Source organism: Diaphorina citri, unplaced genomic scaffold (genome assembly GCF_000475195.1).
Source record: "Diaphorina citri unplaced genomic scaffold, Diaci psyllid genome assembly version 1.1 scaffold941, whole genome shotgun sequence".
In the NCBI taxonomy this organism is placed as follows: Eukaryota; Metazoa; Arthropoda; class Insecta; order Hemiptera; family Psyllidae; genus Diaphorina; species Diaphorina citri.
In genome coordinates, this window is record NW_007378372.1 from 40,020 (window position 1) to 47,901 (window position 7,882).

Consider the following 7,882-nt stretch of genomic DNA (forward strand, 5'->3'; position numbering starts at 1 on the left):
AATAGAACAAAAATAAGAAATTCATATAGGAAAGGTATTCCAATAGAAATGAGAACAAGAAATAGAGAAGGAAAGACAGAGAAGAGGAATAAAGAAAGATAGAAATTATAGAACTGAAATAGTATGGTTAAATGAAAACAAATAACAAGGTATGTATTAAACATAATATAAAAATTTTCTCAATTATTTATTAATCACACATACAATAGATTAAATAAGTTAAGATGAATAATACGAGAACTTGTTTAACATTTACAACAAAAGAAAATATGAAAGTAGGATGGTGAAGACAAGAGGAATTATAAAACATTAATAACAACGTGATATAAAGAATTAATAACATTTACAAATGTGTCTAAAAACAATAGCAGAGTGTTTATAATGTCAACACAGAAAAATTAACCGTCGTTAACATTAGAACGTTAACTGAACTCTTCAACGTTAATTGATCGAGAAACTTCACGATATATCGTGAACGTCGTTTTTTGGTCAACTTACGTCTTACGTTTCAAATTATCGGTCAGCGTAAAGTAGTAAGCCGTCAAAAAACTCATAATAAATAAAGAAAAAGGGAGGCGCTCGGGTTTAAGCGATTCATGTTGAAAATGTTCTTTGAGAACACTTGGAGACTGCTCTCTAGCAGTGTTCGAGAATGTTCACACAGGTTAATGAATAGAATTTCAACAAGAATTTGTAAGTACCTCGGGCCTTAATAAAACTGATATTTTATAATAATAAAATTTAGATAACATAACAATAGCTGGAAAGCTAAATCAAAAAGTTACACAATGAAATTTGGTCTTAGCTGAAAGAACGGAACCATAACATACCCAAAAACCCTTCAAACATAAAACATACATACAACAACTACAAGTACGTATTTTCCTTTTGCAATCTGAAACAACCTCTTCTGAAGCCCAAAATTCCACCCTCGACAGCTTTGAGAAAACCGCCATATCTTGGATTTCCATGATTTAGCAACAGGCGCTACCACGCCACCCTGGTGGTTGAACTAATGTCCCGTATTTTCCCTTTCAAAGAGGGCAAAATAAGCTTTAGGGGAAGAGGAACCTTTTTCAGCAAACCTCGATTTTCGGGCTTCGTTTCCTGGAATATAAATAAAAACACAAAAAAAACAAAAAAAAAAAAAGAAAAAACGTTTTTTTAAAAAAAAAAAAAAAAAAAAAAAAAAAAATACGTAACAATATTACCTATTACATTCGTAGGTACCTACCGAAATTGAGGTAACCTTCATCTTTTCAATAAACTAACAGCAATTTACACACGTAGGTACATAATATCTACAGTCTTCCCGTATGGACAACAATTTAATAAAAGTCTACAAAAATTCAACATGTAATTTAAAGCATTCTAATTTCTAATTTGGAATTATATTTGTAGTGCAGGAATACAAATCAAGCGTGCCGGGAGGCGCGCGAACGTCAAGAGTTCGAAGCGACATTGCTAAAATAAATTGAATTTCTACAAAGACAAGCACAAAGTGTGTGTGTGTGTGTGTGTGTTTTTTTTTTTTTTTAAGTGAACTACTACCTCCAATTTTTTTGCACCAATGAAATCTCAATTAAAAATTACGTGGTTTAAGGCCGGGAACAAAGTCCGAGTTTAAACTCAATTTAAGTTAATCCGTGTGGATTAAGCAATCTTTAAATTCGGATGATGGTCCGCGTAAACGTATTAGACAAAATTATTTCCCAAGTGGTTCAGGTCCCTTGTAAAGCGATTGCAAATATTTTTTTTTAGTTTTATAAAAGTTAAAATATATAATTTTTCCTAGTTAATTATTGTCAAATAAAAATGTAAGATAACTAATCTACAACAAGCAATGTGCTGTCGAAAGTTCTCCTAATACAGAATTTACAGTATAATAATATCACACCAAGATATTTTCATTCTTAGGGCCTCTAGGCTCCAAAAGTAGGACCTTAATCTCATAGAACCTCAGCCCCAAAGATAGGGCGATAACTTTAAAGATAGCCTCTCAACCTCAAAGATAAGACCTTGGTCTGAAATATGGACTGTCGGCCCCGAAGGTAGGACTTTGATCTTTCAGACATCACCTCAGCCTCCTCAAACAGATCCTTTCAGACTAAAAGATGGGCTCTTAATTTCAAAGAGAGCCCCTCAGACAAAATATCGCCTCTTAGCACCTCAACTCTTAACAGTCTCAACATAACACCTTAATCTCAGAGATAGTTCCTCAGCCCCCAAAGATAGGACCTTTCATAAATTCTCCGGTCCAAACATAGGACCTTAATCTCAATTTTAGATACTCAAACTCAACTCCCAGAATAAGACCATAATCTCAAAGAGAGCCCCTTATCAAACACCAAAGATGGGACCCTGATCTAAAAGATAGCTCCTCAGCCCCAAATATAGGACCTTAATCTCAATTTTAGCTACTCAAACTCAACTCCCAGAGTAAGACCTTAATCTCAAAGAGAGCCCCTTATCAAACACCAAAGATGGGACCCTGATCTAAAAGATAGCACCTCAGCCCCAAATATAGGACTTCTCATAGCTTCTCCTGCCCAAATATAGGACCTTAATCTCAATTTTGGCTGCTCAAATTCGACTCCAATCTAAAAGATAGCTCTTCAGCTCAAAACACAGGACCTCTCAAAGATAGCTCCTCAGCCCCAAATATAGGACCTCTCAAAAATAACACCGCCGGCCCAAATATCGGCCGTTTATCGCAAGGGTAGCGGTTCCAGAAAATCAACCTCGATGTCTTTTTCCAGGTCTTCTATGGACCGTGTCTTGGTGGGATCTTGTAGTCCTAGGCCGAGGTGAGAGAAGAAAGGATGAAGGTCTTGCAGTGACTTGATGGAACTGTTGGAGGGCAGGGCCGTGGAGGATGCACTGCAGGGGCCAAACTGGGGGAATGAAGCAAAGAAATGTTAATTAGGATAGTAGTTTTTTTTTCTAGGTCTACCAGCTCGTCCCATTAAAACTTTCCGCGTTACATTGCGAAATTAGCAGAAGTTATGACATAATCTTACAGAAGAAAAACCTTTGAAAACTTTGTACAACCCGTTATAATGGGTGTTGTGACGTCAAAATTTTGCGAAATGTGAAGTGCAAAAGTTGCTTTAAGAAACAGATAAGGTTCGTTCTCGGAACGGCTGGCTTTTTCCTATCCTGTCCTACTTCGCTCTTTGCTTTCAAAAAACGACCTTTTTGTGATTTTTCAGCGCTTCTCAATCTGACCGGAAAAAACTGAAACCTCACTTCGTTCGTTTGATTATTCTTACCCTGAGATCCATGAGGTTTGCAATTCTAGTGACGTGGGGTACGAAATCCTCCGAGTTATGGTTTGGAAAGTCAGAGGTGTCAGATGACCCGTCGGCACTACCTACGAATGCCCACCTATACCTGTAAAATGAAACAGAAACACAGGTATTAGATCACTGGAGCAACTTTGTGTGAGGTCGGTCTTCGGATGGGTGACCGTTCGAGACATTACGTGCTCGCTATTTTGCAGTCCAGTCAACGCTGAATGATCCTTGACTTAGCCTATGCCGGACACATCATGAGAGGCTCGAGTGGAGAATTCCTGCTGAATATCTTGGAAGGAAGGATTGCTGGGAACAGGGACAGAGGAAGACAACGAAGAAAATGGACAGATGACATCAAGGAATGGACCAACACTGAATAGACCGTAAGAAAAAGATAATAATAAAAGATTCAAATTTGAATCTTTTATTATTATCTTTTTCTTTTCTGTTTTTCACCTGCCTTAGGCCCGGATTCAAAGATAAAATCGGACGGTATGAAAAATAAATAATAATAAAAAAAGTGAACAGAATTCATAGGAAAGGTTTCCGAATAAATGAGAACAAGAAAGAGGTTGTTTAAACATATTTTTTCTCAATTTTATTTTCAACATACATAGATTATATTAGGTGAATAATGACTTGTTTACTTTACACAGGAAAAGTGGTGTGGACAAGGGGATTTAAAATATACAACGGATAAAGATTAATATTCAATGTCAAAACAATAGCGAGTTTTTGCAACCAAAATTAACGTCCCCGTTAACTGAACTCTTCAACGTTATTTGACGAAAACTCGTTTCTGACACGTTTTTTGGTCAACTTACGTCTTACGTTTCAATTATCGTCACGTAAGTTAGCAGTGCAAAAACTCATAATAACAAAAAGAGGCCCGGGTTTAGCGATTCATGTTGAAATGTTCTTTGAGAACACTTGGAGACTGCTCTAGCAGTGTTCGAGAATGTTCACAGGTTAATGAATAATTCAACAAGAATTTGTAGTCTCGGGCCTTAATAAAACTGATTTTTATAATAAAATTTAGATACATACGTAGCTGGAAAGCTAAATCAAAAGTTACAATAAATTGGTCTTAGCTGAAAGAACGGAACCATACCCAAAACCCTCAAACATAAAACATACACAACTACACGTATTTTCCTTTTGCAATCTGAAACAACCTCTTCTGAAGCCCAAAATTCCAACCCTCGACAGCTTTGAGAAAACGCCATATCTTGGATTTCCAATGATTTAGCACAGGCGCTACCACGCCACCTGGTGGTTGAACTAATGTCCGTATTTTCCTTTCAAAGAGGGCAAAATAAGCTTTAGGGGAAGAGGAAACCTTTTCAGCAAACCTCGATTTTCGGGCTTCGTTTCCTGGACTATAAATAAAACACAAGAAATCAAAGGAAAGACGTTTGTATTAAAAAAAAAATTACGTAACAATATTACCTATTACATTCGTAGGTACCTACCGAAATTGAGGTAACCTTCATCTTTTCAATAAACTAACAGCAATTTACACACGTAGGTACATAATATCTACAGTCTTCCCGTATGGACAACAATTTAATAAAAGTCTACAAAAATTCAACATGTAATTTAAAGCATTCTAATTTCTAATTTGGAATTATATTTGTAGTGCAGGAATACAAATCAAGCGTGCCGGGAGGCGCGCGAACGTCAAGAGTTCGAAGCGACATTGCTAAAATAAATTGAATTTCTACAAAGACAAGCACAAAGTGTGTGTGTGTGTGTGTGTGTTTTTTTTTTTTTTTAAGTGAACTACTACCTCCAATTTTTTTGCACCAATGAAATCTCAATTAAAAATTACGTGGTTTAAGGCCGGGAACAAAGTCCGAGTTTAAACTCAATTTAAGTTAATCCGTGTGGATTAAGCAATCTTTAAATTCGGATGATGGTCCGCGTAAACGTATTAGACAAAATTATTTCCCAAGTGGTTCAGGTCCCTTGTAAAGCGATTGCAAATATTTTTTTTTAGTTTTATAAAAGTTAAAATATATAATTTTTCCTAGTTAATTATTGTCAAATAAAAATGTAAGATAACTAATCTACAACAAGCAATGTGCTGTAGAAGGTTCTCCTAATATAGAATTTACATTATAATATCACACCAAAATATTCTCATTCTTAGAGCCTCTAGGCAATGTGCTGTAGAAGGTTCTCCTAATACAGAATTTACAGTATAATATCAAACCAAGATATTTTCATTCTTAGGGCCTCTAGGCAAAAGTAAGACCTTAATCTCAATTTTAGCTACTCAAACTCAACTCCCAGAATAAGACCTTAATCTCAAAGAGAGCCCCTTATCGAGCACCAAAGATGGGACCCTGATCTAAAAGATAGCTCCTCAGCCCCAAATATAGGACTTCTCATAGCTTCTCCTGCCCAAATATAGGACCTTAATCTCAATTTTAGCTACTCAAATTCGACTCCAATCTAAAAGATAGCTCTTCAGCCCAAAACACAGCACCTCTCAAAGATAGCTCCTCAGCCCCAAATATAGGACCTCTCAAAAATAACACCGCCGGCCCAAATATCGGCCGTTTATCGCAAGGGCAGCGGCTCCAGAAAGTCAACCTCGATGTCTTTTTCCAGGTCCTCTATGGATCGTGTCTTGGTGGGATCTTGTAGTCCTAGGCCGAGGTGAGAGAAGAAGGGATGAAGGTCTTGCAGTGACTTGATGGAACTGTTGGAGGGCAGGGCCGTGGATGACGCACTACAGGGGCCAAACTGGGGGAATGAAGCAAAGAAATGTTAATTAGGACAGTAGTTTTTTTTTCTCTAGGTCTACCAGCTCGTCCCATTAAAACTTTCCGCGTTACATTTCGAAATTAGCAGAAGTTAAGACATAATCTTACAGAAGAAAAACCTTTGAAAACTTTGTACAACCCGTTATAATGGGTGTTGTGACGTCAAAATTTTTCGAAATGTGAAGTGCAAAAGTTGCTTTAATAAACAGATAAGGTTCGTTCTCGGAACGGCTGGCTTTTTCCTGTCCTGTCTTTCTTCTCTCTTTGCTTTCGGGACGATAAGACCTTGGCCGTAGTTCCCTTCAAAAAACGACCTTTTTGTAATTTTTCAGAGCTTCTCAATCTGACCGGAAAAAACTGAAACCTCACTTCGTTCGTTTGATTATTTGATTATTCTTACCCTGAGATCCATGAGGTTTGCAATTCTAGTGACGTGGGGTACGAAATCCTCCGAGTTATGGTTTGGAAAGTCAGAGGTGTCAGATGACCCGTCGGCACTACCTACGAATGCCCACCTATACCTGTAAAATGAAACAGAAACACAGGTATTAGATCACTGGAGCAACTTTGTGTGAGGTCGGTCTTCGGATGGGTGACCGTTCGAGACATTACGTGCTCGCTATTTTGCAGTCCAGTCAACGCTGAATGATCCTTGACTTAGCCTATGCCGGACACATCATGAGAGGCTCGAGTGGAGAATTCCTGCTGAATATCTTGGAAGGAAGGATTGCTGGGAACAAGAAGAACCACTAAGAATATTTGTAACAAGTACTTGTAGGTAAGACAAAATAAATAGATTTCCAGTGAATTTGATTCCTTAAACTAGAAATTTTCTCCATTGCAACTTCCCTCAACTACTAACTACTTAACAATAAGGACACAGAGGTAATACCTATCGACACAGAGGTAATACCTATCGACACAGAGGTAATACCCATCAGCTGCTTGAAAGTCGGTAGCAGGTTGTATGATATACTGTACAACCTGCTTGGGGTTTTCCTCTCTAGCGTCTGGTAAGAAACTTCAGTGTTCGTCTCTTAAAAGATTGCACAACTGAACCTGATATGAAGTAATATCAGCCAATAGGAACTATGGAAGCTAATGTAATAGCCCTGATTATCAACAGCAGCGGTGGTATCTTCATCTTCAACTAACGTCGTCTTCCTTTAAGGCAACTGGTATTGTAAAAGGTGCTTAAGAAGTTGAACAAGCTACTCCTGGTCAGTTGATCAGAACATAAGATCACTAGGACAGTCTCATTAATATGAAGCTCAATAGCACAACAAAAATATCCAATATGGCATCTCTGCTGACATTCAATAAACTTTAGAATAGAATAGAATAGACCTTGTTTATTCTGCTGGGATAGGACTGAAAAGTCCCTTTACTCTTGCAGTCTAAACAGAATAGAACAGATAGCAATCTAATAGAATAGAATATACCTTGTTTATCCTGCTGGAATAGGACTGAAAAGTCCCTTTACCCCCGCCTCAGCTTAATTGGTTGGCAAAGACCAGAAATAAGCGTCCAATGAAACTACAGCCTAGGTCTCATTGACTGCTAGGCGACTACGTAACGAAACTTAAAAGTTCACTGTAATATTATTATCCCTATAGGTATGTAGTCAATAGTCATGGTATGTAGCTGTTATACAAGATAACATGAGCATTATGTAATGAAATCAATGGCTGTATAGATAGTGTAAGTAGGTAAGGTAAAAATTAGACGTAGACAAAACGTGGCAGAGAAAGGAGAGAGAGAGAGAGAGAGAGAGAGAGAGAGAGAGAGAGAGAGAGAGAGAGAGAGAGAGAGAGA

The 7,882-nt window shown here is 37.6% G+C and overlaps 1 protein-coding gene across 2 annotated transcripts in view; it reads right to left on the reverse strand.

Moving 5' to 3' along the window:
- Positions 1–6,813: 6,813 nt before the first annotated feature.
- Positions 6,814–7,882, reverse strand: part of LOC103513214 (guanine nucleotide-binding protein subunit beta-2) — a 7,359-nt gene continuing 6,290 nt past the window's right edge. For both annotated transcript variants that reach the window (XM_008478029.2, XM_026826481.1), the window contains exon 3: positions 6,814–7,371. The gene's annotated coding sequence lies outside the window, so the exon portion shown is untranslated. The remainder of the gene's footprint in view (positions 7,372–7,882) is intronic.